The sequence below is a fragment of the Ranitomeya imitator genome, chromosome 2 (assembly GCF_032444005.1).
Source record: "Ranitomeya imitator isolate aRanImi1 chromosome 2, aRanImi1.pri, whole genome shotgun sequence".
In the NCBI taxonomy this organism is placed as follows: Eukaryota; Metazoa; Chordata; class Amphibia; order Anura; family Dendrobatidae; genus Ranitomeya; species Ranitomeya imitator.
The window spans coordinates 25297451-25313430 of record NC_091283.1 but is presented as its reverse complement, the minus strand read 5'-3'; positions in this window follow the sequence as shown (position 1 = coordinate 25313430).

Sequence of the window (15980 nt, the reverse complement as noted above, 5' to 3'; positions counted from 1 at the left end):
TTACTATAATCCACCACAAGAGGGAGCTCCTGATCATTAATTTCTATATTATAAAAACATTAATACAATCCACCACAAGAGGGAGCTCCTGATCATTGATTTCTATATTGTAAAAACATTACTATAATCCACCACAAGAGGGAGCTCCTGCTCATTGATTTCTATATCAGAAAAACATTAATACAATCCACCACAAGAGGGAGCTCCTGATCATTGATTTCTATATTGTAAAAACATTACTATAATCCACCACAAGAGGGAGCTCCTGCTCATTGATTTCTATATTATAAAAACATTAATACAATTCACCACAAGAGGGAGCTCCTGATCATTGATTTCTATATTGTAAAAACATTACTATAATCCACCACAAGAGGGAGCTCCTGATCATTGATTTTTATATTGTAAAAACATTAATACAATCCACCACAAGAGGGAGCTCCTGCTCATTGATTTCTATACTGTAAAAACATTAATACAATCCACCACAAGAGGGAGCTCCTGATCATTGATTTCTATACTGTAAAAACATTAATACAATCCACCACAAGAGGGAGCTCCTGCTCATTGATTTCTATACTGTAAAAACATTACTATAATCCACCACAAGAGGGAGCTCCTGATCATTGATTTCTACATTGTAAAAACATTACTATAATCCACCACAAGAGGGAGCTCCTGCTCATTGATTTCTATACTGTAAAAACATTAATACAATTCACCACAAGAGGGAGCTCCTGATCATTGATTTCTATATTATAAAAACAATAATACAATCCACCACAAGAGGGAGCTCCTGCTCATTGATTTCTATATCAGAAAAACATTAATACAATTCACCACAAGAGGGAGCTCCTGCTCATTGATTTCTATATTGTAAAAACATTACTAAAATCCACCACAAGAGGGAGCTCCTGCTGATTGATTTCTATATTGTAAAAACATTAATACAATCCACCACAAGAGGGAGCTCCTGCTGATTGATTTCTATATTATGAAAACATTAATATAATCCACCACAAGAGGGAGCTCCTGCTCTTTGATTTCTATATCAGAAAAACATTAATACAATCCACCACAAGAGGGAGCTCCTGCTCATTGATTTCTATAAAGCGCTGCGGAATATGTTGGCGCTATATAAATAAAAATTATTATTATTATTAATATTATATTATGAAAACATTAATACAATCCACCACAAGAGGGAGCTCCTGCTCATTGATTTCTATAAAGCGCTGCGGAATATGTTGGCGCTATATAAATAAAAATTATTATTATTATTAATATTATATTATGAAAACATTAATACAATCCACCACAAGAGGGAGCTCCTGATCATTGATTTCTATATTGTCTTTCCGTTTTTGCGTTCTCGTTTTTCGCTCCCCTCCTTCCCAGCGCTATAACTTTTTTATTTTTTAGTCAATATGGCCATGTGAGGGCTTGTTTTTTGTGGAATGAGTTGTACTTTTGAACGACGATTGCAGTTCCACTCGCCGCTGTTAGAGGCACATGTCAGCTGTTCAAAACGGCTGACATGTGCCAGAAAGATGTTCGCTCAGCGCCGAAGCCGACATCAAGGGGAGGGAGTCTGACATCCGTCTTGTGGTTATTGTTTAATCTTTATTTTCAGTGTTGAGTTAATGATATGCTCGAGCTCTGGGGCGGCCTGTGGGGGGTCTTCATGTGGTGCTCTGATTAGCTATTCATAATGCAGCCTGCTGATAGGTCACTGATCCCTCACTGACCCGCCCCCTAGTTTACATAATGAATATTATACATATTGAAGAAAAAATCCCGTTCTGCAGATGCCGGCCGTGGCCCCTGCTCTGCAGCATAATCGCATGTGCTAGAGAATTTCCTCCTCCAAGATGTCACCGCCTGCGCAGTAGCAGCTGTTGTGAATTCTGTGGCTGAATTCACTCCTGTGGTCACAAGTGGTACTGCAGCTTCTGAGCTTCCTCCCTCAGGTGTTCTGGTGAGCTCGTTAGTTGCTTCGTTATTTAACTCCACCTGATTCTGTGTTCCTTGCTCCTTGTCAATGTTCCAGTGTTGGATCTGAGCTTCTGGATCTTCCTGTGGACTGCTGCTCTGCTTAGATAAGTGCTTTTGTTTTTGTTGCTATATTTTTTGTCCAGCTTGTCTATTGGTTTTGCTGGTAGCTCTGAGACGCAAAGGGTGTACCGCCGTGCCGTTAGTTCGGCACGGTGGGTCTTTTTGCCCCCTTTGCGTGGTTTTTTGCTTTAGGGTTTTTTGTAGACTGCAGAGTTCTCTTTGCTATCCTCGCTCTATCTAGAATATCGGGCCCCACTTTGCTGAATCTATTTCATCCCTACGTTTTGTCTTTTCATCTTACTCACAGTCATTATATGTGGGGGGCTGCCTTTTCCTTTGGGGTATTTCTCTGAGGCAAGCCAGGCTTGTTTTTCTATCTTCAGGCTAGTCAGCTTCTCAGGCTGTGCCGAGTTGCATAGGTAGCTTCAGGCGCAATCCACAGCCACCTTTAGTTGTGTTTAGGATAGGTTCAGGTATTGCAGTCTACAGAGATTCCACGTCTCAGAGCTCGTACTATTGTTTTTGGGTTATTGTCGGATCACTGTATGTGTTCTGATCGCTGGCACACTGTGTCTCTGGATTGCACTCATAACAGTACCAGGAGCCCACTAATGATTCTCAATAGAGGGAAAAGAGAAGTTCTGACATCATTTTTTTTTCTCAGCTCTGTGTTCAATTTTTTTTTTCCCCTAGACATTTGGATGCTTCAGGACACAGCTCTGGACATGGATATTCAGGGTCTGTGCTCTTCAATGGATAATCTCGTTATAAATGTACAAAAGATTCAAGATACTATTGATCAGAAATCTATACTAGAACCAAGAATTCCTATTCCTGATTTGTTTTTTGGTGATATAACTAAGTTTCTGAGCTTCAAAAATAATTGTAAGCTATTTTTGGCCCTGAAACCTCATTCTTCTGGTAATCCAGTTCAACAGGTTTTGATTATTATTTCTTTTTTGCGCGGCGACCCTCAGGACTGGGCATTTTCTCTTGCGCCAGGAGACCCTGCATTGAGTAGTGTCGATGCGTTTTTCCTGGCGCTCGGATTGCTGTACGATGAGCCTAATTCAGTGGATCAGGCTGAGAAAAATTTGCTGGCTTTGTGCCAGGGTCAGGATGATATAGAATTATATTGTCAGAAATTTATGAAGTGGTCAGTACTCACTCAGTGGAATGAATCTGCGCTGGCAGCTTTGTTCAGAAAGGGTCTCTCTGAGGCTCTTAAGGATGTCATGGTGGGTTTTCCTATGCCTGCTGGTTTGAATGAGTCTATGTCTTTGGCCATTCAGATCGGTCGACGCTTGCGTGAGCGTAAATCTGTGCACCATTTGGCGGTATTGCCTGAGATTAAACCTGAGCCTATGCAGTGCGATAGGACTATGACCAGAGTTGAACGGCAGGAACACAGACGTCTGAATGGGCTGTGTTTCTACTGTGGTGATTCCACTCATGCTATTTCTGATTGTCCTAAGCGCACTAAGCGGTTCGCTAGGTCTGCCGTCATTGGTACTGTACAGCCCAAATTCCTTCTGTCCGTTACTTTGATCTGCTCTTTGTCATCATATTCTGTCATGGCGTTTGTGGATTCAGGCGCTGCCCTGAATCTGATGGATTTGGATTATGCTAAACGTTGTGGGTTTTTCTTGGAGCCTTTGCGGTGTCCTATTCCGTTGAGAGGAATTGATGCTACACCTTTGGCCAAGAATAAACCTCAGTACTGGGCCCAGCTGACCATGTGCATGGCTCCTGCTCATCAGGAAGTTATTCGCTTTCTGGTGCTACATAATCTGCATGATGTGGTCGTGTTGGGGTTACCATGGCTGCAAACCCATAATCCAGTATTGGATTGGAACTCTATGTCGGTATCCAGCTGGGGTTGTCAGGGGATACATGGTGATATTCCTTTTTTGTCAATTTCGTCATCCACTCCTTCTGAGGTCCCAGAGTTCTTGTCTGATTATCAGGATGTATTTGAAGAGCCCAAGTCCGATGCCCTACCTCCGCATAGGGATTGTGATTGTGCTATCAATTTGATTCCTGGTAGTAAATTCCCTAAAAGTCGATTATTTAATCTATCCGTGCCTGAACACGCCGCTATGCGCAGTTATGTGAAGGAATCCCTGGAGAAGGGACATATTCGCCCATCGTCATCACCACTGGGAGCAGGGTTCTTTTTTGTAGCCAAGAAGGATGGTTCGCTGAGACCGTGTATTGATTACCGCCTTCTTAATAAGATCACTGTTAAATTTCAGTATCCCTTGCCATTGTTATCTGACTTGTTTGCTCGGATTAAGGGGGCTAGTTGGTTCACTAAGATAGATCTTCGTGGTGCGTATAATCTGGTGAGAATCAGGCAAGGAGATGAATGGAAAACTGCATTTAATACGCCCGAGGGTCATTTTGAGTATCTAGTGATGCCGTTCGGACTTGCCAATGCTCCATCTGTGTTTCAGTCTTTTATGCATGACATCTTCCGAGAGTACCTGGATAAATTCCTGATTGTTTACTTGGATGACATTTTGGTCTTCTCGGATGATTGGGAGTCTCATGTGAAGCAGGTCAGAATGGTTTTTCAGGTCCTGCGTGCTAATTCTTTGTTTGTGAAGGGATCAAAGTGTCTCTTTGGTGTGCAGAAAGTTTCATTTTTGGGGTTCATCTTTTCCCCTTCTACTATCGAGATGGATCCGGTTAAGGTCCAAGCCATCCATGATTGGACTCAGCCGACATCTCTGAAGAGTCTGCAGAAGTTCCTGGGCTTTGCTAATTTTTATCGTCGCTTCATCTGTAATTTTTCTAGCATTGCCAAGCCATTGACCGATTTGACCAAGAAGGGTGCTGATTTGGTTAATTGGTCTTCTGCTGCTGTGGAAGCTTTTCAGGAGTTGAAGCGTCGTTTTTGTTCTGCCCCTGTGTTGTGTCAGCCAGATGTTTCTCTTCCGTTCCAGGTCGAGGTTGATGCTTCTGAGATTGGAGCAGGGGCAGTTTTGTCACAGAGAGGTTCTGGGTGCTCAGTGATGAAACCATGTGCTTTCTTTTCCAGGAAGTTTTCGCCCGCTGAGCGTAATTATGATGTGGGCAACCGAGAGTTGCTGGCCATGAAGTGGGCATTCGAGGAGTGGCGTCATTGGCTTGAAGGAGCTAAGCATCGCGTGGTGGTATTGACTGATCATAAGAACTTGACTTATCTCGAGTCTGCCAAGCGCTTGAATCCTAGACAGGCCCGTTGGTCGTTATTTTTTGCCCGCTTCGACTTTGTGATTTCGTACTTTCCGGGCTCTAAAAATGTGAAGGCGGATGCTCTGTCTAGGAGTTTTGTGCCCGACTCCCCGGGTTTATCTGAGCCAGCGGGTATCCTCAAGGAAGGAGTCATTGTGTCTGCCATCTCCCCTGATTTGCGGCGGGTGCTGCAAAAATTTCAGGCGAATAAACCTGATCGTTGTCCAGCGGAGAAACTGTTCGTCCCTGATAGGTGGACTAATAAAGTTATCTCTGAACTTCATTGTTCGGTGTTGGCTGGTCATCCTGGAATCTTTGGTACCAGAGAGTTAGTGGCTAGATCCTTCTGGTGGCCATCTCTGTCACGGGATGTACGTACTTTTGTGCAGTCCTGTGGGATTTGTGCTAGGGCTAAGCCCTGCTGTTCTCGTGCCAGTGGGTTGCTTTTGCCCTTGCCGGTCCCAAAGAGGCCTTGGACACATATTTCGATGGATTTCATTTCTGACCTTCCCGTTTCTCAAAAGATGTCAGTCATTTGGGTGGTCTGTGATCGCTTTTCTAAAATGGTCCATCTGGTGCCCTTGGCTAAATTGCCTTCCTCCTCTGATTTGGTGCCTTTGTTCTTCCAGCATGTGGTTCGTTTGCATGGCATTCCTGAGAATATTGTTTCTGACAGAGGTTCCCAGTTTGTTTCAAGGTTTTGGCGAGCCTTTTGTGGTAGGATGGGCATTGACCTATCCTTTTCCTCGGCTTTCCATCCTCAGACTAATGGCCAGACCGAACGAACCAATCAGACCTTGGAAACATATCTGAGATGTTTTGTTTCTGCAGACCAGGATGATTGGGTGTCCTTTTTGCCGTTGGCTGAGTTCGCCCTTAATAATCGGGCCAGCTCGGCTACCTTGGTTTCTCCATTTTTTTGCAATTCTGGGTTCCATCCTCGTTTCTCTTCAGAACAGGTTGAGTCTTCGGACTGTCCTGGTGTGGATTCTGTGGTGGACAGGTTGCAGCAGATCTGGACTCAGGTAGTGGACAATTTGACCTTGTCCCAGGAGAAGGCTCAACTTTTCGCTAATCGCAGACGCCGTGTGGGTCCCCGACTTCGTGTTGGGGATCTGGTTTGGTTATCTTCTCGTCATATTCCTATGAAGGTTTCCTCTCCTAAATTTAAACCTCGTTTTATTGGTCCGTATAGGATTTCTGAGGTTCTCAATCCTGTGTCTTTTCGTCTGACCCTCCCAGACTCCTTTACTATACATAATGTATTTCATAGGTCATTGTTGCGGAAATACGTGGCACCTATGGTTCCTTCTGTTGAGCCTCCTGCCCCGGTTTTGGTGGAGGGGGAATTGGAGTATATTGTGGAGAAGATTTTGGATTCTCGTGTTTCTAGACGGAAACTCCAGTATCTGGTTAAATGGAAGGGTTATGCTCAGGAAGATAATTCCTGGGTTTTTGCCTCTGATGTTCATGCTCCCGATCTTGTTCGTGCCTTTCATGCGGCTCATCCTGGTCGGCCTGGGGGCTCTGGTGAGGGTTCGGTGACCCCTCCTCAAGGGGGGGGTACTGTTGTGAATTCTGTGGCTGAATTCACTCCTGTGGTCACAAGTGGTACTGCAGCTTCTGAGCTTCCTCCCTCAGGTGTTCTGGTGAGCTCGTTAGTTGCTTCGTTATTTAACTCCACCTGATTCTGTTTTCCTTGCTCCTGGTCAATGTTCCAGTGTTGGATCTGAGCTTCTGGATCTTCCTGTGGCCTGCGGCTCTGCTTAGATAAGTGCTTTTGTTTTTGTTGCTATATTTTTTGTCCAGCTTGTCTATTGGTTTTGCTGGTAGCTCTGAGACGCAAAGGGTGTACCGCCGTGCCGTTAGTTCGGCACGGTGGGTCTTTTTGCCCCCTTTGCGTGGTTTTTTGCTTTAGGGTTTTTTGTAGACTGCAGAGTTCTCTTTGCTATCCTCGCTCTATCTAGAATATCGGGCCTCACTTTGCTGAATCTATTTCATCCCTACGTTTGTCTTTTCATCTTACTCACAGTCATTGTATGTGGGGGGCTGCCTTTTCCTTTGGGGTATTTCTCTGAGGCAAGCCAGGCTTGTTTTTCTATCTTCAGGCTAGTCAGCTTCTCAGGCTGTGCCGAGTTGCTTAGGTAGCTTCAGGCGCAATCCACAGCCACCTTTAGTTGTGTTTAGGATAGGTTCAGGGATTGCAGTCTACAGAGATTCCACGTCTCAGAGCTCGTACTATTGTTTTTGGGTTATTGTCGGATCACTGTATGTGTTCTGATCGCTGGCACACTGTGTCTCTGGATTGCACTCATAACAAGCAGCTCTCCGACCACCTCTGTATACACAGATATATACACAGATCGCTGCTACTGTGCAGGCGCCATTTTCAAACAGATTTTTTAGGAATATCAGGAGAACCTCAAACGTATTAATTGTATACACATTACACATGCGATTATGCAGCATAGCAGGGGCCACGGCCGGCACCGGACTACGGAAGGTTTTTTTTAAATTTTAGTATATGTATATATATATATATATATATATAATATTCACTATGTAAACTAGGGGGCGGGTCAGTGAGGGAGCAGTGACCTGTCAGCAGTCTGTATTATGAATACCTAATCAGAGGACCACATAAAGCCCCGCCCACAGCCCCGCCCACATCCCTGCCCGGGGCACGAGCATATCATTAACTCAGAACTGTAAGGCCATGTGCACACGTTGCGGATCCGCAGCAGTTTTCTCTGAGTTTACAGAACCATGTAAACCTATGGAAACCAAAATCCGCAGTGCAGATGCTGTGGAAAAAACGCACGGAAGCGCAGTGTTGTTTATTCCGCAGCATGTCAATTCTTTGTGCGGATTCCGGAGCAGTTTACACCTGCTCCATAATAGGAATCCGCAGGTATAAAACCGCAGGTGGAATCCGCACAAAATCTACGGTAAATCCGCAGGAAATACGCAGTGCGGTTTACCTGCGGATTTTGCAAAAGCAGATTAAACAACCGCAAGACGGATTTCATCACCAGGTATCGGTGTAATCAGTATAACGGCGCCGACCTGACACTGCAGGCTATGGAGCGCCCGCTAGGACTGTGGGGTACTCGGCCAGGTCTGGTGGTACTTAAAGGGGTGGTTACGGAGGCAGTGACCTGGTCCATGGTCCCTTGCATCCAATTAAAGGGGATGAAGTGTAGTGGGAAATGTCTATAAGAAAATGTTCGTGACGCCACCTGTGGTGCTCGGCCAGGATGGCCGTCGCTGGTTAAAGGGGACCACTGGGGCGGATGGTGTTGGAGCAAAGTTGGTAGAGCTCCTCACAGGTGGAGCTTAGTCCCCAGGGCTACCGATGCAGTTGAAAGGGATGATAGATGGTGGGGTGCAGGACTGAGGGGGCAGGAAATAATTGGAGGACACAGGGATTGCAGGTTCCTTTACCTTTTCCTGGTGAATTGCAGGTGCAGTCCGGGGCACAGGCTACAGGTGTTTGTGGGGTCCGAGCAGCCTGGGAGTAACTTGGGATCCACCTAGCCTGGTGGGTTCGGAGGCCTTCCTTCTGCACTGTATATCTGACCCTCGCTGCCTGAAGCTCTGCACAAGTTCCTCTCTGTGTCTGTTACTCCAAACCCGTACAGTTGACAGCTTGAACCTTTCATGGGCACTGTCTTCTCACTGGCCGCCCCAGGCTCCTGACCTGCTGTGGTGCCTCCACGTGTCAGATGGGCCAGGAGACCTGCAATCTCCTGCCCTCCGGTTCTAGATGCTGGGACTTTAGCAGGGCCGGACTGGGACTAAAATTCAGCCCTGGCATTTGAAGTCACACAGGCCACTTGTCACATGGTGACTGTATAATATCTTTGTTACACTGGAGTGTAGCACCACTATATAACATACATTCACAGCTGTATCCAGCATTACAGCTCAGTCCTATTTATTGCTTTTACTTGCAGAACCAAGAAAAGCCACTACTTTACCTACATAACTGGATCTCGTAGATAATGAAGGGATTGTGGAACCTCATTCTGATGCTCCATACACTTTGCCTACAGCCACTTTTGGTTCCGCTGCACAGCACGAGACCCGGTGACTCTGAAGAGTGGTGACATCAGTAACATCACAGTAACTCAGTAACGTCACCGCTCTTCAGATATTCCGGGTCTTGCACTGAGCTCGGCGACTGTGAAGAGCGGTACTGTTACTACCGTCACCGCTCTTCAGAGTCACTGGGTCTCGCCAGGTCTGGGTTAGTAGTGGGGAGGTCTGATAGACACCTCTCCATTACTTACACCAGGGATTGATAGCAGCTGACATCAACCCTAAAAATCATTACACATACCAGAATTAAATGCTTTGGCGCCTGGGAAAAGCAGTAGTTAGCGCTATTCCCAGGCACCGGGTGCTAACTACAACTGTCATCATCCTTGCCCGGTCTCCCTGAGAAGCATTTCTGCTGTATTTACATGCGCTGATCTCAGGCCACTAAACGAGTGTGATCGACAATAGTGAAGTTGTTCGCTTGTTTCCCGGCCTCTTTACAAAAACTGAGAAAGAATGAAGGGAACAGAACAATCACTATTAGATCAATCTGTCCCCATACAGTATCATGTTATCAGCAGCACAACTACAGTTTACACCGGCGATGTGCTGCTGAGAACAATGATTTCTGTTCCCACATAAACAATCCAATCACTCGATGAATAGGCAGCAAGTACTATAATACACTCCTCAGTCCTCCATATAGTATAATACACTCCTCAGTCCTCCATATAGTTTAATACACTCCTCATAGTCCTTCATGTACTATAATACACTCCTCAGTCTTCCATATAGTATTATTCACTCCTCAGTCCTCCATATAGTTTAATACACTCCTAAGTCCTCCATATAGTATAATACACTCCTCAGTCCTCCATATAGTATAATACACTCCTCAGTCCTCCATATAGTATAATACACTCCTCAGTCCTCCATATATTAAAATACACTGCTCAGTCCTCCATATAGTATAATACACTCCTCAGTCCTCCATATAGTATAATACACTCCTCAGTCCTCCATATATTAAAATACACTGCTCAGTCCTCCATATAGTATAATATACTCCTCAGTCCTCCATATAGTATAATGTACTGCCACAGTCCTCCAATTAGTATAATACACTCCTCATAGTGCTCCATATAGTATAATGCACCGCCATTGTCATCCACGTAGTACAATTCACTTCCCATAATATAATGCACCCCATAGTTCTTCATATAGTATAATGTATTCCCCATAGTCCTCGATACAGTATAATGCAGCCCACATACTGTATAGTATAATGATGCCACTCCAGAGTATAATGCAGCCACCCCACAGAATATATTGTAGCCCCCTGAGTATAATGTAACCCCTGTTATGATCAGGTGACCTTGGAGCAGCATGAAAAACTTTCCCTGGAGTAGGTGGTAACTATACTGACCGCAAACCCTGATCTTAACACCGCAACTAGAAGTAGCCGTGGGGTGTGCCTAACAAAACCTAGACACCTCGACACAGCCGGAGGACTAAATACCCCTATAGATGGAAATAGGAATACTATCTTGCCTCAGAGCAGAACCCCAAAGAATAGGCAGCCCCCCACAAATATTGACTGTGAGTAGTAGAGGAAAAGACACACACAGGCAGGAAACAGGATTTAGCAAATGAGGCCACAATAGCTAAATAGGAAAGAATAGGACAGGATACTAAGCGGTCAGTATTAAAAATCCTTCCAAAAAAATCCACAGCAGAAAATACAAAAACTCCACCATCTAACTAAAGATGTGGAGTGTATATCTGCAACTCCAGAGAATCCAACAAGACTGAGAAAACACTGACACAGTCTAAGCTGGACAAGCGAAAAACAAATGAATAGCACAGAATACAAGCACACTGCATGTGTGCCACGGAAAAAGAAACAGACACTTATCTTTGCTGAATTGGCAGCTAAGCAGTAGAAGCCAGAAAGTGATCCAACACTTCCCAAGAAACATTGACAACTGGCAAGGACTAATGAGTCCTGCAAACCTAAATACCCCAGTCAGATTTGCAATCAGCAGATACACCTGTCCAGAACTGCAGGCCAGGGACAACTGCATTACCACCTACAGCCACCGGAGGGAGCCCAAAAGCAGAATTCACAACAAACCCCCCAGAGAATATAATGCAACCCCCTCATATAGTATAAAGCAGCCCCTGCATATATATGGTAGCCCCCTCACAGAGCATAATGCAGTCCCCCATAGAATATAATGTAGCCCCTCCATAGAATACAATGTAGCCCTCCTTATATAGTATAATGCAGCTCCCCATAGACAATAATTTAGCCCCCTCATAGAGTATGACACAATCACCCCTCATAGAATATAATACAGCCCCCAATAGAATATAATGTAGCCCCCAGAGAATGTAATACAGCCCCCCATAGAACGTAATACACTCCCCCCCATAGAATGTAATACAGCCCCCCATAGAATATAATACAGCACCCCATAGAATGTAATACAGCCCACCTCCCCACAGAATATAATACAACCCCCATGGAATATAATGCAGCCCCCGTAGAATGTAATACAACCCCCATAGAATGTAATACAGCCCCCCATAGAATGTAATACAGCACAGCCCCCATAGAATGTAATACAGCACAGCCCCATAGAATGTAATGCAGCACAGCCACCTAAGAATGTAATGCAGCCAGCCCCCATAGAATGTAATAAAGCCCCCCAATAGAATGTAATGCAACCAGTCCCCATAGAATGAAATAAAGACCCCCCAATAGAATGTAATACAGCACAGCCCCTATAAAATGTAATGCAGCCAGCCCCTATAGAATTTAATGCAGCCAGCCCCTATAGAATGTAATGCAGCACAGCCTCCATAGACTGTAATACAGCACAGTCCCCATAGAATGTAATACAGCCAGCCCCATAGAATGTTATGCAGCCAGCCCCCATAGAATGTAATGCAGCCAGCCCCCATAGAATCTAATGCAGCCAGCCCCCATAGAATGTAATGCAGCCAGCCCCCATAGAATGTAATGCAGCCAGCCCCATAGAATGTAATTCAGCCAGCCCCCATAGAATGTAATGCAGCCAGCCCCCATAGAATGTAATGCAGCCAGCCCCTATAGAATGTAATGCAGCCAGTCCCCATAGAATGTAATGCAGCACAGCCCCCATAGAATGTAATACAGCAAAGTCCCCATAGAATGTAATACAGCCAGCCCCATAGAATGTAATGCAGCCAGCCCCCATAGAATGTAATGCAGCCAGCCCCCATAGAATGTAATGAAGCCCCCCCAATAGAATGTAATACAGCAATGTAATGCAGCCAGCCCCCATAGAATGTAATGCAGCCAGCCCCTATAGAATGTAATGCAGCCAGCCCCTATAGAATGTAATGCAGCCAGCCCCCATAGAATGTAATGCAGCCAGCCCCATAGAATGTAATGCAGCCAGCCCCCATAGAATATAATGCAGCCAGCCCCCATAGAATGTAATGCAGCCAGCCCCTATAGAATGTAATGCAGCCAGCCCCCATAGAATGTAATGCAGCCAGCCCCCATAGAATGTAATGCAGTCAGCCCCTATAGAATGTAATGCAGCACAGCCCCCATAGAATGTAATACAGCACAGCCCCATAGAATGTAATGCAGCACAGCCCCCATAGAATGTAATGCAGCCAGCCCCCATAGAATGTAATGCAGTCAGCCCCTATAGAATGTAATGCAGCACAGCCCCCATAGAATGTAATACAGCCAGCCCCATAGAATGTAATGCAGCCAGCCCCCATAGAATGTAATGCAGCCAGCCCCCATAGAATGTAATGAAGCCCCCCCAATAGAATGTAATACAGCAATGTAATGCAGCCAGCCCCCATAGAATGTAATGCAGCCAGCCCCTATAGAATGTAATGCAGCCAGCCCCTATAGAATGTAATGCAGCCAGCCCCCATAGAATGTAATGCAGCCAGCCCCATAGAATGTAATGCAGCCAGCCCCCATAGAATATAATGCAGCCAGCCCCCATAGAATGTAATGCAGCCAGCCCCCATAGAATGTAATGCAGCCAGCCCCCATAGAATGTAATGCAGTCAGCCCCTATAGAATGTAATGCAGCACAGCCCCCATAGAATGTAATACAGCACAGCCCCATAGAATGTAATGCAGCCAGCCCCCATAGAATGTAATGCAGTCAGCCCCTATAGAATGTAATGCAGCCAGCCCCCATAGAATGTAATGACAAAAAAAAGACTCGCACATCCAAACTAGTGTGAATAGGTGCATACGAGGAGCAGCTACCTCCATACATAAATATACAAAAAAGGTTGCACTCTATTGTGCAAAAGCATGTCTAATCTGAAATATATGAAATATGAATAGCAAAATGGCTTTTGAACATTAGGAAAATATTTAAGAGACGCTTTGCACAGAATTTGATATAATCAAATAGTGTGAGCCCATCAACCGTCGTCAAGGTGGTCTCATAAAACTGATGGGTCCCTAACCCCCCTGTCCAAATGTGAACACTTACATTTCTATGGTAGCTGACTGACTGCGCACTCCTCCCATCACCATGTGGTTTTTAATTGCATCTCATCACACTTGGTCCCGGCTAACTCATATGTAGGCTTTGCTGAGAGAGGTGTCCACATTCACCCAGGCATACAGACATTGGCCTTCGGTAAGTGTTCACATTTGGACAGGGGGGTCAGGGACCCATCAGTTTTATGAGACCACCTTGACGACGGTTGATGGGCTCACACTATTTGATTATATCAAATTCTGTGCAAAGCGTCTCTTAAATATTTTCCTAATGTTCAAAAGCCATTTTGCTATTCATATTTCATATATTTCAGATTAGACATGCTTTTGCACAATAGAGTGCAACCTTTTTTGTATATATACCCATATAATGTAATGCAGCCAGCCCCCATAGAATGTAATACAGTCATCCCCCATAGAATGTAAAGATGCAAGCCCCCATAGAATGTAATAAAGCCCCCCCATAGAATGTAATACAGCACAGCCCCCATAGAATATAATACAGCACAGCCCCCATAGAATGTAATACAGCTCCAACAATTGCCCCACAATCCAGTTATCACTCACTGATATATTAAAAAAAACACTCTCCTCACCTCTTCTCGTGCCCCTTGCTGCTCCAGGCTCCGCTCTCAGCAGCTGCAGTCTGCCCGGCCACGCAGCAGGTGCACAATGATATGATGTCATCGTGCACCCGCAGTGTCAGCGCCAGGCAGAGCGGGGAATGATGGGAGAGGGAGCGACAGCGCACGCACACTCCTCCATCATTGCAATCAACTGTACCAGCGTCATAGACGCCGGTACAGTTGAATGCGGGGCGGGCGATCGGGGGTGTGAGTCGGCACAATAAGGAGGGACTTGAAGAAAAATGGGCCGTGGAGCGACAAGCCAAGGGATAGGCTGTGGAGTGACAGTGTAATAGTATGCAGGTACTGAGTATGTCACCACGGAACAGACAGACCAACAGTTCAGGGGTTTAACAGGAATCAGGTTCTCCTCGCAGGGAGGAAGCAGTGGAATATAACTAACTGTCTCTGCACGGGTGTCGAGGCGCCCCTCTTCAGTCACAGCAGAGTCTGTTTTCATGTACTCACAAGATGCAGTCTTTTGGGGCGATCTCCCTGTATTTGTCCTCTGACCAGGAGCTCTCTCTCTTTCCCGGAATGCAGCTGTGCCCTGATCTGACCGCTGCTCTGACCCTTGCGCGTGTGCCTTTCCCGCTCTCTGCCCGGCTTCCTTCCTATACCAGTCTCTAAGTCTGCCCCCTGGGGAGCTTGTCGCGCAGCTCAATGGTTCCAGGCATGGAGCTGAGAAGGTAACCGCCCCCAGACTCTTCTTGTGCTTCACCTCCTTACAACAGGCTGACAGATCAGCAGTCAAGGCCAGGGTCAGCACCTGGCGCGCCGGGGCCCTGGACAAAGTGGTGACCCACTCACCATCAGGGCCTGGTCCCCAGCAGTTGTGCTGTGCACGGACGCCGGCGCTGTTTCAGCCATCACTTTAAGGCCGGCGTCACACTTAGCGTAGGGAAATACGGTCCGTTTTTTACAGGCGTAATACGCAGAAATGTTCCCTAAACAGTGTTCCGTATGTAATCTGTAGGTAAGGTGTGGCAGCGTATTTTGCGCAAGTCATCCTCCGTATGTCATCCGTACTGCGTTTTTTTTCGCAACCTTCCAAAATGGACATTTAACGGTTTTCAGGCCTGAAATTAATTTAAATTATCATCATCAACCCTATTTAAGGCCTCTACAACAGGTGGCACCCTCCCATCTGGCCATTTTGTTGCTGGGCTTCTGTTGGTGTGTTGGTGGTACTTTGGCAACTTGTGTGACCTACTACATTTCACCCCAACTCAGCGGGTGTTATATAACTGGGTGTTGTCACGTCGCTTTGGCCAGCCATATCCTGTGATAGTTGATCCGCGAAGGAGAAGAATGTGGGTGCATCCACTTTTGAGGCGACGCCTCACTAAAGGCCATTTTCACAGGCTGTATTCAGCTCTGCGGACACATCCGGACAAATTACAGTACTGTCGCATGACCATAGCCACCTCTGACATTTTGTTGGAGACAGTACGACCAGACATTATGTATCAGGACACCAGGATGCGGAAATGTAAAAGCGTCTTCTC